This window comes from Pristis pectinata, chromosome 45, assembly GCF_009764475.1.
Source record: "Pristis pectinata isolate sPriPec2 chromosome 45, sPriPec2.1.pri, whole genome shotgun sequence".
Lineage (NCBI taxonomy): Eukaryota > Metazoa > Chordata > Chondrichthyes > Rhinopristiformes > Pristidae > Pristis > Pristis pectinata.
Window position 1 is genome coordinate 1,599,940 of NC_067448.1, and position 15,416 is coordinate 1,615,355.

Consider the following 15,416-nt stretch of genomic DNA (forward strand, 5'->3'; position numbering starts at 1 on the left):
GAAACCATTAATTACACCATTGCCAGTCTGCTCTGAGCTAACTGTCAGAGTGTTGTGGGAATTTCTCCATTGTGAAAAGATTGTCTCACTTTCTCAGACGCTATATGCAAATGACTTTCTTTCAGTTGTCGCGACATCGAGTTTTAGAATAAGGGGTTTAGGCCACAACTGTATAAATCATGAGTTAATCCACAGCTAGATTCCTGTGTGAAGTTCTGGGCGCCCCAATATGGGAAGGATGTGATGGTGCTGGAGGAGCTTCAGAGGAGATTCTGCACGGGTGTTAATTGGGCAGCTAACGGGTTGCTGCGGAGATGTTATTTCAGAAAGCACAGTGTTGCGTTGCTTATCACATGCCCCAGAGGTCCAGGAATTAAACTCTTCCGCAATTTGCGTTGTCAACACCGATTTTCTAATTCGACTCTTTCGCACAAAACCATCAGGTCACGTGTACACAAATTCCACCTTCATATGTCCGACAAGCATTTCAACCCGAATACACCCGGAATATGACCTTCATTCGCTCAGCAGCAAACACTCTGAACACTGCAAACGCCCCAGCCTTGCGGCCCTTCTGGGAACCATTCCTGCAGCGACACTTCTGCACCACAGGACCAGCACTTCAGCACAGGGATACCGGGTAATGCTTACAGCGAGTAGACAAGCAGCATAATCAGGCATCTGTATACAGCGCGGAATCTGTACTTGGCAGGGAATATATTTAACGTTCTACCTGTTCACATCACATGTGCTACATTTACACATTAGTCGGGATCTTTACACAGTTGTCAACTACTTAGAACATCAGACATCCAGGATTTACAAAATTCGGTAAATTGTAAGGAAAATGTTGGAACATTGTTGCATGTCATACGAAAATGAATATCTGTGCAAAGAAAATATCTTCAGGTAACTGAGGGGAGTGAAGGAGACGGTGATGGAGAACGGGACCTGTGGTCTGCTGGGCAGGGAGAGTGGTGTTTTGGATCTGTTACCGTTACTGAGGGTGGAGCCTGGGTGTGCGGCCAGGAAGGAACTGAAGGAAGGAGTTCTTACCGGGAAACTGCAGGGGCAGGGGACAGGGGTCGTATTGTGCCGCTGGATTCACTGCACACTCGGCAGAAATCAGTTACAAATATAGATGAATCGGCCTACAGAAAACGATGAGTCAGGTGTGATAAAATCTATTGGTCTTATTTGCAAAAGAGAAAGCACTGAGGTAATGCCGGGGACGTTGACGTATTTGTGTTAAATCACCACAATACTTGCACTAGATGTAATAGTGTTGATGTAATGTGTTTCTTCAAGTGACTGTAACTAAGAACAATGGTCAGGGGTATAACCGTGTCACGAGAGACTGACCCTCTGAATAAAGCAGAGCCAGTTGGAGTACATCAGCTCAGAATGTCTGCCGGAACTGTGGATTCAGGAGCAACAGCAGTCACAGAGTCTCACTGAAATGGGATATCCAGTAATCAGGTGGATACGAGACATTTACTATCCTGTTATTTCAACCGCTGGTATTCCCGGTAAACCGCTATGTCAGCTGTCGATGGTGAAACTTAATGTCTAATTACAAAGCTCTGCATTGTTTCTCTCTCTTCGTGTTTCCACAGCCACCTGTCCACTCGCAGCATTTCAAGAATGAAATGGAGATGCAAGCGATGGCTGACATCTGGAGTAAAACCACCTGTCGATTATCTGTTTCCTGTCCTTTACTCGAACAACCGCTCCCAGCACAGACAATCACCCTGTGTCACCTCCCGGGATGTATAAACAGAATCACAGCAAATGCAGTGCAGCTGCTACAAGACCAAAGGCGCAGTTCCGTGCACATTCCATTATTGAGAAAACAAACTGCTGGACGAAGTCAGCGGGTCGAGCAGCATCCGTGGGACTCAACGGCTCGGACAGCTGCAGCCTGACCCACTGCGTTCCTCCAGCAGTTTTTCTCAATAATGGAATGTGCACGGAACTGCGCCTTTGGTCTTGTAGCAGCTGCACTGCATTTGCTGTGATTCTGTTTATACATCCCGGGAGGTGACACAGGGTGATTGTCTGTGCTGGGAGCGGTTGTTCGGGTAAAGGACAGGAAACAGATAATCGACAGGTGGAAACAGTTGAGTAGTTGTGAAGAAACCCATGTTGTAGAATGAAGCTGTTATGGAGTTTTTTTAAAATAAATATGCTAAGACTGAATATGAGACCATTTATGAAGAATTCAGTGAAATACTCGGCGTCGTAGATAACATTGGGATTCACAGTTATCAATATTGTAAAATACATTTATATTATATCTGCACTTAACACCTCTCCAGATGTAGGACTGCTGCACTGAGACTTTTGCTGGTTGCTGAAATTCTCTCCATTGCCTCGTTGCGATGGATTCAGTGGGAGACGATGCGTCTGGCTGTGAGGTTGTGTCAGCCCGCATTGTCGCGTTTGGAATTAGCCAACCTTCTATTGTAAAACCAACAAAACAGCAAATGATAAGATGTGAAACGAAAACAGAAAATGCTGGGATCACTCAGCCCGGCAAGTAGCGTGCCTGGAACGAGAAAACACTGAACACCTCGGCTCAGGGGTCTTACACGGACAGTTCTGAAAAAGTGTCGCGGTCTCAAAACGTTAACCTGTTTCCCTTTCCAGACTTGCTGCTTGCCTGGTTGAGTACTTCCAGGTTTTCTTGTTTTTGATCCGTTGCTTAATTGTTCCGTCACTGACAGGGAGTGCGGTGAAGGGACGTAGTTCGTGTTTGGCTGTTGGAACAACGCCGCATTCTACTGCCCGGATTTATTAATTTCATTCAGCAGAATACGCCGACGGCGCCGGTAAAGCTGATCCATCCCTTATTGCCTCTACGGAGGAAGCTATCCAGCTGGATATTCCCTGCTACTACGGATTTAATTCAGCATTTGGGAATCCTAACCCAAATCTGACTCATGTTACACGATGCCGCAATCTCCTTCAGTGTCCATACCGACTCTGCGCCCTCTCTGGATCCATCAAAGGAGATAGGAACGAGTTTCCAGCACTCGATGCAGCAACAGAGTGGAGTTGTCACCGGGACCTGTCAAACTCCTGCATTTCCTTCGGGTCTGGTCTGTCATTTCTTTGCTTCCCTGTCTCTTTCTTCCGGTTAAGGCCGGGGATTGCGATCCTGTCTCGAAAAAAGTGCGATCTGTAGAAATGCATCACTCGCTACCTGGTGGGAATGGCAGCCGCCGATCACCTGGTCGTTATCTCGGACACCCGCTGACGCGGACTGTTGTGATTTATTTTCGGCGATCATTCCTTTGCATCACCCCCATGTGCAGTCTCGTTATGTGGCCTCTTTTTGCAAGCGCTGCTGCCTCTGTCTGGCTGACAATGGTTTTCACTTTGATCGATTTGTAGCCATTTGCTGTGAGAAGCTGAAGACAAAATATTGCACCGAGAGAATGGCGGCTGTGGTTATCGGGACAGTGAATGTACTCGGTTGTTTAGAGACTATCCCAAGGTACTTTGCATACGAGCCTGAAGAAATAATTGATGATGTTCCCTGGAACTGTATTCTTAAACTGAGCTTCAGTACATCCCCCGCAGGGGCACAATTGAGTTGTTAAGCTGCATTTTAACCCCTTGTGTCCCGTTCCTTCTGATTTTGCTGCTCAATGTTCTGACGGTCAGAAGAATTTTAGCGGCCAGTGGAGTCCGCACGGGGCTCCGGGGCCGCAGCAATGGAGAGAATGACAAGGACCCAGAGATGGAGAACCGAAGAAAATCCATAGTTTTACTCTTCAGTATAACTAGCAGTTTCATATTGTTGTTGGTAAAACAGGTAGTGGTTTACATCTACCAACGAATTTCAAAGATTCACAGTCACTCTTCCACCGATCCCCGTTAGATCATAGAATTCACATCAGGAATGTTGCAGCTTCTCAGTTTCTGCACCAACATTTGTATTTACTCCGTGACTGAAAGCAAATTCCTACAGGAACTGAAGAACGAGGTGAAATACCCGCTGAATCGGATTGCGAAAATCATTGGACGTTAGAAATAAAAGGTATGAAACATCACAATTAAATCTGCCGACCTGTTCCCGACAAGACATCCCTCACTTGTGGTAAGTGGAAATCGTGTTATGAACGGAGATCTGAAACAACAGTGACGGCTGATCCTGTCCGCAGCCCGGTCTCACCATCCCAGAGATGCCCCCTTTGTCCCACACCTCCCTTACCCACTCGGCTTTCAGCTTGATACGAACTTTTACCCCTGTTCCCCGGTTCTGACAAAGGATTTTCGACCTGGAGCGTTAGCACCGTTTCGCTTTCTGCAAATGTTGTCTGATGTGTTGTGCGCTTGCAGTGTTTTTCTTGGCTCCCTCTCTGCCCTCTCCTGCTCCCGTCATGACCCGCTCCTTTTCTTCACTTTCTTCTTATTTTTTTTCTCTCTCTCTTTCTCCCCTCTCTCTCTATAATGCCCGATGCCTTCTCTTTCTCCCTCGAATTAACATGCGTTTGAAAAATTTAACTGTTCTATAAATGGCGGTAAACAACCGTTACCTCTTCCTGAAGCTTCCTCTGTTCCAGACACAACAAAGTGTTTTATCCCCTCACAGCTGAAATATCCCAGTGCTGCGAATATCTTCATAAATCGCTCCCCTTCGTCACTGCAATCTGAGCTCTTGTGTGACAGGGTCATGGTCATGGAGTCATGGAGCGCAGAAACTGACCATTCGACACACTGGGTCCACACAACAATCACCGGTTTACACTGATCCCATTTTATTCTCACAACATTCCCATCAAATTCTCCACTGACTTGCACACGAGGAGCTTTTTAAAGGGCCAATGAACCTCCCAATTATATGTTCAATTATACTTTGGAAATGCTGTCCTGCTCAGTGGTCCTGGTTGCTCCTGGAAGTCTGACTGATAATCTGTGGACGACATGGATGCGATGAGCCGAATGGCGTGGTTGTTGAGCTGCTAAACAAAAAAATCAAATATGCAGGAAATGCTGAGACCCTGTGAGAAGATGAACAGAGTTAACGTTTTTGATCAAACACTTCGTCAGAACTGAAAAGGGAACAGAAGTTGCCTGCAAGATGCAGGAAAGGATTTTGACCTGAAACGTTAACTTCTTTCTCTTCCCACAAATGTGGCCTCATCTTCTCAGTATTTCAACATTTCCTGTGACTGTTTTATGTTTCTGAAATATGAGTTATTTTAAAATTTTTACTTCCTATTTGTTCTAAAAAAAATCACCCATCGGCTTCTGACAGGAACCCGTGGTTCCAGAGAGTGTGAGTAGCAATGAGATCACCGCTCATTCACTGAACTCCAGAGAGTGTCGACCCACTGTGGCACCATGACAGGCTCTGAAGCGCAGCAAGGAAGTGTGAAAGCAGAACCACAATAGTGATAATAGACTAGATTGTTCGGGGGCAGACAGGAGATCCTGTGACCGCAAAACGTACTCTAGAATGGTGTGATGCCTCCCTGGTGCCAGGGTCGAGGATGCCTCTGAGCGGTTGCAGACATTCTCAAGATGGAGGGTGAGCAGCTAGAAGTTATTGCACACAATGAGATTAATGACACAGGCCAATAAAGGGATGACGTCCTGCTGAGTGAATATCGGCAGTTAGGAAATAGGATAAAAAGGAGGGCCTTAAGGTTAGTAATATGTGTATAACTAGTCGTGGCACGGCGATTAATGGTAAGAACAGGGCGATATGGCAGACACCTTCGTGGCTGAAAAGTTAAAGCAGGGGGAGGGATTCAGAATTTTGGACGACTTGGATCTCTGTTAGACAGGAGTGACCTGTACAAGAGGGAACTGTTCCAGAGTCCAAACATTTTTGGAAGGTGACCAACAATTATTCACTGTTTCCAACATGACTTTCTCCAGTATAACTCAGAGGAAATCTACAGTTGAAAAGAATGCAACCTTTGACAAAGCGCGGCATCAACAGATGTTGATAAAACTGAAATTAACGGGAACCAAACGGAAGATACTGCAAGGGTCAGAGTTATTGTCCGCGCAGTGGAAAACTGTTGTAGTTGTCAGCTGTCCATCATCCCAGCCCCAGGATATCACTGCAGGAATGCTCCCCCAGGCCCAGCCACATTCAGCTGTTGCATCAGCGTCTTTCCTTCCATCACTAGTGGCGATGATCTTCCCACTCCCTGCAAATGAAGCATCCCATTCCTGCGTGCACCAAGACATCCGGGGATGGATTGACCATTCACAAGTAATGGTCGCTGTAGAGAAATTCCAGGCAATGACCATCACCGACAGGAGAGGGTCCAACCGTCCAACATCGGCATTCCCTTGTTTTACCATCACTGAGTCCCCGAACTTCAAAACCCCGTATGTTACCACTGACCAGAAACTAAACTGGGTCAGCGACAGAAACATCGTGACTATTGTGAGATCGGAGTGCTCCAGGGTATTATTAGAAATCTCTTCTCTTTGAGACTTGCCGGGAGTGTGACTTAATTTTGCGGTAAACTGCATATCATTGAAAAGCTTTGATTGATTCACAGCTGATATGAGTTACAAGAAACTCTGTTCTCAGCTAATCAGCTGTTGCAGGTGTCGACTCTCAGCTGAACAATTCCTCTCCGTTGTGCAAATGCAATCTGTTGGAGGATGGGGCCATCAGGTGGACGGACCAGGAACTGCAACGGCGGAGACATTTATATTCAGTACATCTGAAATTGCAAAAGATGAGACTCGCCGCGTCAGCACAGTCAGGGTCTAATTTCCGAGTAAAAATTCATACATTTTTTTTAAAATTGAGGTTGGTAATGAGTGGAAGAGAGATTATTCCGTCACTTCTTAAAAGCAGATCAGGGATATAGTTCTCATCCCTCATCTTTTCCCGGTCAATCAATGAACAGATCAAACATTTTCCAGCTCTCACCCTCTCTCTATTCCAGATGCCTACAAGAACCTGTAGGCCTACAGATGCCCGACATGTCCCAGATGATGTGCTCACACTGAGTGACATCCGACTATTCACCGCTCGCTCGTGTCTGAGTTTACCCTGTAAAACCTCTCTCCTGACACACCTCCATTCCCGTCAGAGACTCTGTCCCCTTCTACTGCACAGACCGATGGCAGGTCTTCTTTCAGAGTCTCAGTCACTCTCCCTGTTCCACAAGAATATTCCCGTTTGTGCCCTGAGTGCGCGCACTGGACGCTGGAATTCCCTTTTCTGTCTCAGGCCACATTCCCTGTTCCCTCGGTGTTCAGCCCTCCCATCATGTTCCGATCATTCACCTCCAATAAAAGTTCTCCTGTTCCAGTCCCATCGCCAACGGGAACGGCTTCTCTCTGTCTACTCTTCCTATGTCTTTTGTCACTTCACGCACCCCAACTACATCACGTCGCAATCTCTGCTGCTCCAAGGGGATCAGCCTTTATAACGGAAGAGACATCCTGGTGAATCTCCTCTGCATCCTTTCTCACGAAATCTGGCCCTCCCGACAGTGTGGCGAACAGAACTACACACAGCCCTCCAGTGTGGGCTGACTCAAACTCTAACATGTTTGGAACAAAGCCACCCTGTTGTTAAATTCCATGCACCACCTCATGAAGGAACTCCCCCGTTTGGATGCGTCACCCCCTTACCTGCCTTTGCTGTCACGTTAAGGGTCTCTGTACTTGAACACCAAGGCTCCTCCACCCCCTTAATACTCATTAAAATACACTTGTGCAAGTCAGGGGAGAATTTAACGCACCGATGTCAGTCTCGCCCCAGTCCATGTCCGCCCTTGTATATCCAGTGTCGGGTCCAAACAGCCCATAAATACTGCGGTAGCTGGGTATTGGACATGCCAACAAAACATGTCCTATAACTCAGCAGGTCACCCATTGCCCGTGGAGAGAGAAGATAGAAGTGTCAGGTCAATACCCTATGACAGCAGACGGAATATCAGCTTAGCCCCTCCAACCCATCTCAGTCTCTCCCACCTGCTGAATCCCGGGTGCTGGAGGAAACAAAAAAACACTGGCCCCACTCGCTTTGGACTATGTGACTCCAGGCCACCCCAGTAGGCTTTGCCTGGTGACGGCACTGGAAGACCCGTCGAGTGGATCAGAAAGGAGGAGAGTGAAACCGGCCCGGCCGCACAGCCCAAGCCACCCTGCAGAGTCCCCCATCGCCATCACTGCCTGGGCGCCGGGTCAGAGTCCTGGAGCCCGGTCACGAAGAGCCCAGTTGGAGCTCCCTCACCACATGGAGCGCAGCAGCCCAGGGAGGCGGCCCGGCCCCACCTTCTCCAGGGCAGCTGGGGAACGGCATTAACCGCTGCCCCTGCTACTGATGCCCACAGTCAGAGACTGAGAGCAAACTGGGAGGTCTGGGGTGTGGTGGCGGGGTGAGGGAACCCTGTCCCGCCCTGAGTGAGACTCCCTCCGTCTAACTGCCCGCCCGGAGTGCAGGGAGAAGGGCATCGACCTGAAACATTAACTCTGTTTCTCCCCAAGCGCTGCCTGATCCTGCTGAGTGTTTCCAGCAGTTTCTATTAAGAGTTCAGGATCAGTCCTGTTTCTCTGACTGGACGATCCCGTCCGTCCCAGGGCACACTGATCCCAGACCATGGCTAATGCCCTTTGGCTTCCGGGCTGTTGGCAGCGCGGTAGTCGTGGCCGAGTGGTTAAGGCGATGAACTAGAATTCCATTGGGTTTTCCCCGCGCAAGTTCGAATCCTGCCGACTACGGGAGCAGCGGGTCCCGCTGGAGTAACCGGTGTAATTTTGAGGGGTGTTGATTGTTTGGTCCCGGACTGAAAATTCCACGTAATAACTGATCCTGCTTTTACTGCATTTCAATGCTTCCGTCATGAATTTGGGTTGTTGATCCTGGAAATTCTCCTCGGTACAGTGGTCCTGGTCACTCCTGGAACTGTTTCCGACCAGAAACATTACCTCTGTTTCTCTCTCCACAGATGTTACTCGATGTACTGAGTGTTTCCGCCGTTTTCTGTTTTATATTGTCCGTGACTCCCTGATCCAAACCATTGATGGAAGTTGGGAAAAGCCGGGTTCTCGCATCGGTCCCTGGTCACCGTCTTCCAAACTTGGAACGACCCATTTATTCCCACTTCCTTCAGAGTGTCTCTGTGGCGCAATCGGTCAGCGCGTTTGGCTGTTAACAGAATGTTGGTGGTTCGAGCCCACCCAGGGACTCTGGCGATCCGGCAGCTTTTGCAGTGCGTTACACTGCGCTGTCCGGAGGCGGGCGCTCCCTTGCTACTGCTTCACTGGGCTTAGTGGGATCCCTTCCTGCGGGATCTCACGTCCGGGACCCCCGAAGTCCCGCTTCCATTTCACTGGAATGTGCGTGTTTCCTCCGGCGACATCCTTGAACCTAACGGACTTGCCAGATGTAATGCCTTATTTTGATTTAATTCTAAATGGCCCCTGCCCCAAAGGTTTTCACGGCTTGCGGGGAGAGAACGGAACAGGGGCTTGAATTTGGATGATGAGCCATGGTCGCACTGAATGGTGGAGCGGGATGGCCCGAATGGCCGATGTCAGCCTTGTTCTCTGTGTTCCAATACCTGTTTTTTTGCTCAACGGGCGAAATCCAGAAAGTTCTGAAATTATGGAGCAGCAGTGGGGATGAAGCTCAGTGAAAGAGCACATGATTTGCAGGTATGAGGTCCAGGGTTCAATCCCCGGCATCTCCATGCTGGTGATCATGAACTTTGAACAAATCCCGGAACAAGTACCTTCATAGAATGCTGACCGACCTCAGAACGGACTGGGACTGTGAAATAAAATCCTGATGTTGTCTCCAGCCACAGAGAGCTGGGAAAGTGCCATCTGACATGGATAAGTCACCTGTAATAGTTGTATCGCCAACTCCCAGAGATGCGCCTCTTAATTTTACCTTGTACCCGGGAGAGAGCACAGACAGCATGGTGATGTTAACAGTATGGGACAGGAAGTAAGGAAGGAAGAAAGGAGGGAGAGAGAGAGAAAGAGAGAGGGAGAGACACAGAAAGATAATGGGAAGAGATGAAGTAGTGAGTAAGGGGGAAGAAGAGAAGCCAGCAAAAGAAACTGTGTTAAGTCGCAAAACGGCAAGAAGAATAAAAGAGGGAATACAGAAAGCTGACGTTGTTTCTCTAACAGCAGAGTGGCGCAGCAGAAGCGTGCTGGGCCCATAACCCAGAGGTCGATGGATCGAAACCATCCTCTGCTATTCTTCAGCTGAACATTTTACAACAGGACGCTGTCACGCCACACATCCCCACAATATACATATCACTTCACTTGGTTTGAAAATCTCGCGTTACAATATGAACGCTCCTTTCATTCCATTATTCCATGTGGATAGCTTCGTTGTGGAGAACGACGGTCCCTGTTGTGCTCAGCTATAGTCCAATACACAATGTTCTCTGCTGTGTGAGGCTGTGCGCTGATATAGAACAGAAAATGCTGGAAACACTCAGCACGTCAGGCGGAAATCGAAAACGAGTTGACGTTTCAGGACCCGTCAGTAGAACCAGGATATAGAGAGAACAGGTGAATGTTCAGCGGCAGAGAAGGTGGGGAGTGGGCAGTGGGGAGAACAAGGGGAACATCTCTGACAGGGTGAGACCAAACACATCACGTGACGGGGCTGTGGGACACACAGGACAGGCCGGCTTTACCCCTGGAAAGGGGAAACACGGAGCCACAATGACAGACAGGTGACGGGCAGAAATGTCCAGTTTCGAGACGGGGGGAAGGGGTTTGGAGACAGACTGAGGAAGGTTTTCATCCAAAGGGAGGTTGGTGTCTGGACCGCACGACCTGAGGGGGCGGCGGAGGCAGGAACTCGCACAACATTGATGAAGTATCCAGATTAACATTTAAATCGCTGAGGCAGAGACGTTTGTGGGACAAGTGCTGGAAAACGGTTTTGGCACAGAGGGGAATGTTTCGGTCAGTATGGACATTTCCGTGCTCTGTGACCCTGTATTACACCAGTCAGTGCAGAAACACCGGGTGCAGTCCGTGTCGGAATGGAGGCGGAGTGAGGGGAGAGATTGCACAGGGTAAACATAGACAGGGAGCGGGGGTGAACAGACTGACGTCACTGTGTGATCACGTCATCTGGTACATGTGGGGATCATGGATCATAGAACAGTAAAGCACAGGAACAGGGCCTTTGACCCACCATGTCTGTGCCGAACTCGATGCAGGATTAGCCCAAAATCTTCTGCCTGGACATGATCCATGTCCTCCCCCCCCCCACCCCCCCCCCCCAATCCCTGCACATATCCTTCCATTCCCTGGATATACATCTGCCTATCTAACAGCCTGCTAAACAACAGTATCACATCTGCTTCCACTACTACACCTGGCAGGTCGTTCCAGACACCCACTAGTCTCTGTGTAAAACACTTGATTACATACAACTCATTTAAACTTACCTCTCTCACTTTCAACGCATGCCCTCTGGTACTTTGACATTTCTACCCTAGGAAATATATCTGCCTGCCTGCCCTATCTATGCCTCTCGTAGTCTTATAAACTTTCTATCAGGTCCGCTCTCAGCCCCGGACACTCCAGAGAAAACAGCCCAAGTTTGTCCAATCTCTCCTTAGAGCTCATACCCTCTAATCCAGGCAGCGTCCTGGTAAATCTCTTCTGCACCCTTTCCAAAGCATTCTCATCCTCGCTGTCATGGGGCGATCACGTGTGACCTAGTTTACTGTGGGAATCTGGGACAGAGTGAGAGCAGGAAGCTGCAACGATCTATTCATCGATTTCCCTGGAAAAGTTGAGGGACGGGAATTCCTTCCCTGACCCACTGACCTGCTTACAGTGAGCGACAATTAAGGAAACTGTGATGGGATCTTTCTAACCTTCACTCATGAAACTACATGAATTCAGCAAGTTACCTGCGGATTAGCATAGTAGAGCACTCGGGACCTCGAGTTCTGTAAAGATCGTTGTTCTGCAAGAGGTTTGTTTGTGACATTTCCGCTGTCAGGAGAATGAAATTCTAGAACTTGCGATGACCCGTAATCGAACCCGGGCCAACTGCTTGCGAAGCAGCTATGTTCACCAGTATACCACTATCGCCTCTCTAATGTGCAGCCCATTCGGGTACTGAACCATCTCCAGTGTTGTTTGACTCTGTGACTCGATCAGCAGTCCCCGAACTGCTTTCTGACGGGTCATTCCTCACTCTACTGCAGTCCCTGTTCCGTCCAGTAAATGTCGCCACCTTCCAACAGACCAGAGTCACACAGCACTCAGTGATAATTGAACCGGGATCGGACTTGAAGTCGATCCTGAAATAGTCGATGAACGATAAATCGCTTCCTGCCTCTCTCATCAGTAAATGGGAAAATAAATCCTGATTATCAATGTTATTTCCAACCACACGCATTTGGGTCCTAAATGGGATCCCCGCCTCCGGCCGGTCCTTAGCACAAGAAGTTACTGAATCGCTGGAGAATCCCGAGACCCCTCCAGTCACATAGTGAGGTGGGAGTCTGAAAGGAGCCGGTTAACAGTCAACGAACAAACTTTAGTGTGATCCTGTGAGTCCTCCTGTACCCTGACAACCGAAAGATAGGCCGCATCGTTCCATTGCTTCATCGTTCGTATAGTGGTCAGTATCCTCGCCTATCACGCGGGAGACCGGGGTTCAAATCCCCGACGGGGAGACGTTTATTTCTGTTTCCAGAGACCTGACTTGAATCGTTGACCGCTTGCTTTTCTCCACAGAGCTGCCTGGCCTGCTGAGTCCCACCAGCATCATCATATTTTTAAAATACAAGAGAAATTTTGAATTAAAATAAAAGTAAAAGCGACAAAGAGTTTGTTGTTGAAGTGATCAATTCACCCGACATCCGGAATGTGGAACAGGCCGGTCTGCAGTGAGCCCGGGACGGGAGAGGGTCCCGAGAAAGGACTGTGTTCAGCCTCAGGAACAGCTGAAGCATTTTGCAGAGAACGATCCCAAGTGGACATGTTTTAAAGTGCACGGGTCCCGGGTTTAAAGCCGCCCTGTCCCTCCCTCAGCCCCGGACCCCTCGGTCAGACTCTGATCAAAGTGACCTGGGGAAAGGTCCGGCTGGGCTTCATTCTGTGATGTCAGTGAACATGAGAGCATGCGCCGCGTAGCCCCGCCCCTGGCCCTGATTGACAGAGGGCGGCAGAGCACATGCGCCGTGAGCTGCAGCTCCGCCTGTGAGCTCCATACCCTCAGCGAGCGGCGGGAGCGGGTTTAAAGCAGCCGGGAATGGAGGGCACTGACAGCAGCCTCCTTCCAGCAGCTCATCGCTCTGGGAGCGGCTCCGCAGATGGGCTCAGGGATCGGCACTTGAGTCTGGACCCGGGGCACTGGAGGCGGCGGCAGGAGGGAAGCGGCTGAGTGGAGCAGTGACTGGTCCCAGAACATGGATTGGGTGAGGAGGGAGAGGTCGTTCCCGGGCTGGGGGTGGGCAGGGCGGGGAAGGCGGAGTGGGAAGGAGCTGCTGGTAATGGTCACTGCTGCTTCCTTTCCCCAGACCAGGAGGGAAAGTCCCCGGTTCGGTTCTAGTCTCCCCGTGTGTGTTGTTACTGGACAGTGAGCAGTGGTCACAGAGCCGGACACTCAGGGTGGGGGCAGCTTTACAAAAAGTGTCAATTGCAGGCTCCCGGTGAGAAGTTTAAACAGCGGCTGTTTGGCTCAGGTTGAGCGGCGAGTCCCACGGGAGAAGTGAGTGGAAATGCTCGATGTGTAAATCTCCCTGCTCCATGGGGTGTCCCATTCCCGGATCGGTGCCGGGATCTGGCGGTGTGTGTGTGTCCCTCACTTGGTGAGGAGCTGCCGCCCTCTACTGGTCGGCAGAAGTTGAGATCTGCATCCCTGCAGCCGCCGAACACACTGGCTCTGACTGCACCGGCCGCTTCACACAGCCGTTTGCCTTTCACCTCTCCCTCACTGATCCCGTTTCCTTTTCCTTCCCACATGGAGAGACTTCAATCAGCTCTGATGTTCCCTCCTCCCGAGGCATAAGGAACAGAGCAGCCGCTCCGTCTCTCACACACCAGGTACGTTACAAAGCATAGATACACCGACAGCTCCTCAGTTCCACAGTGTCAGACAGCAGAGACATTCAATCCCACACTGAGCCCAAGGCCCAGACACATTCCCAATACAACAGTTAAAAAGCAAATGAGAAAAACGCTCTACAAAGATTAACAAAGTCACATGTGTGTGTTACCACAGGAGTTGGGCGAGGGCCTTAACAAATATTTCTCAGCTGTATTGACCGTGGAGATGGACATGGATGCTCGGGAACTCGGGGAAGCTAACAGAGAACACATTAGACGAGGTGTTGGAGGTCTTAAAACGCATAAAGGTAGATAAATCCCCGAGGCCTGTCTCTTTGGACATTGTGGGAACCTCCGAAAGAAATTGTGGGACCCCATGCAGAGATATTTGTATCACCAATAGCTGCAGGTGAGGAACTGGAAGACTGGTTGGTGACTAAAGTGGTACCTTTATTTCAGAAAGGCTGCAAAGAAAAGCCATGGAACTTTTGACTGCTGAGGCTAATAGTGAAGGCTCAAGGTTAATCGGTGGGTCAATTATTGGAGGGGACCAAGTAACCTTCCTGAACTGTTCCCATTTTCCCGCATTTGGCTCACATCCCTGTAAACCTTTCCTCTCCATGGAACTGCCAAAATGCCTTTTAAATCTTGTAACTGTACCCGCCTGTACTACCTCTTCTGGTAGCTCGTTCCAAATACGCACCATGTTCTGTATGAAAACAACAAAAAGCTATTCAGTGGGTAAGTTATTGGCAGGGATTCTGAGAGACAGGATGTACATGGATTTAGAAAGGCAGGACTGACTCTGTGTGGGGGAAATAATGTCTCGAATTTAGTCGAGTGATATGACAAGGTAACCAAGAAGAAGAGATTAGTGTGGTAGACGTTGTCTGCATGGGCTTCAGCAAGGTTTTTGAAAAGGTCCCACATGATTGGCTAGTCTGCAAAGTTAGTTCACATGGGATCCAGGGTGAGCTGGTCAAATGGACACAATATTAGCTTGATGGTAGGAGACAGCGGGTTGTGATGGAGGGTTGTTTATGAGACTAGTGTAACGTGAGCAGTGGTGTGCCGCAGGGATCGGCGCTGGGTCTGCTGTGTTTCATCGTTTATATGAAAAGATTTGGATGAGAGTGTAGGTGGAACTGTTAGTAAATTTGCAGATGAGAGTAAAATGGGCGGTATAGTGGACAGTGAAGACATTTATCTAAGATTATAAAGGGATTTTGACCAACTAGGTTAGTGGGCAGTGGAGCGGCAGATAAATGCGAGATGTTGCATCTTCATAAGGCAAACCGGCCCTGGGAGTGTTGTAGAATGGAGAGACCTGAGGGTGTAGGTACCTCATTTCTTCAAAGTGGCAACACAGGTAGACAGGC

At 49.1% G+C, this 15,416-nt stretch overlaps 2 non-coding genes across 2 annotated transcripts; both read left to right on the forward strand.

Annotated features, from left to right (window-relative positions):
* The first annotated feature begins 8,630 nt into the window (after nucleotides 1–8,630).
* trnas-aga (transfer RNA serine (anticodon AGA)) lies at nucleotides 8,631–8,712 on the forward strand. Its single transcript has one exon. It is a non-coding gene; the product is annotated as a tRNA-Ser (tRNA).
* Nucleotides 8,713–9,107: 395 nt separating this feature from the next.
* Nucleotides 9,108–9,180, forward strand: trnan-guu (transfer RNA asparagine (anticodon GUU)). The gene has a single exon. It is a non-coding gene; the product is annotated as a tRNA-Asn (tRNA).
* Nucleotides 9,181–15,416: the final 6,236 nt, after the last annotated feature.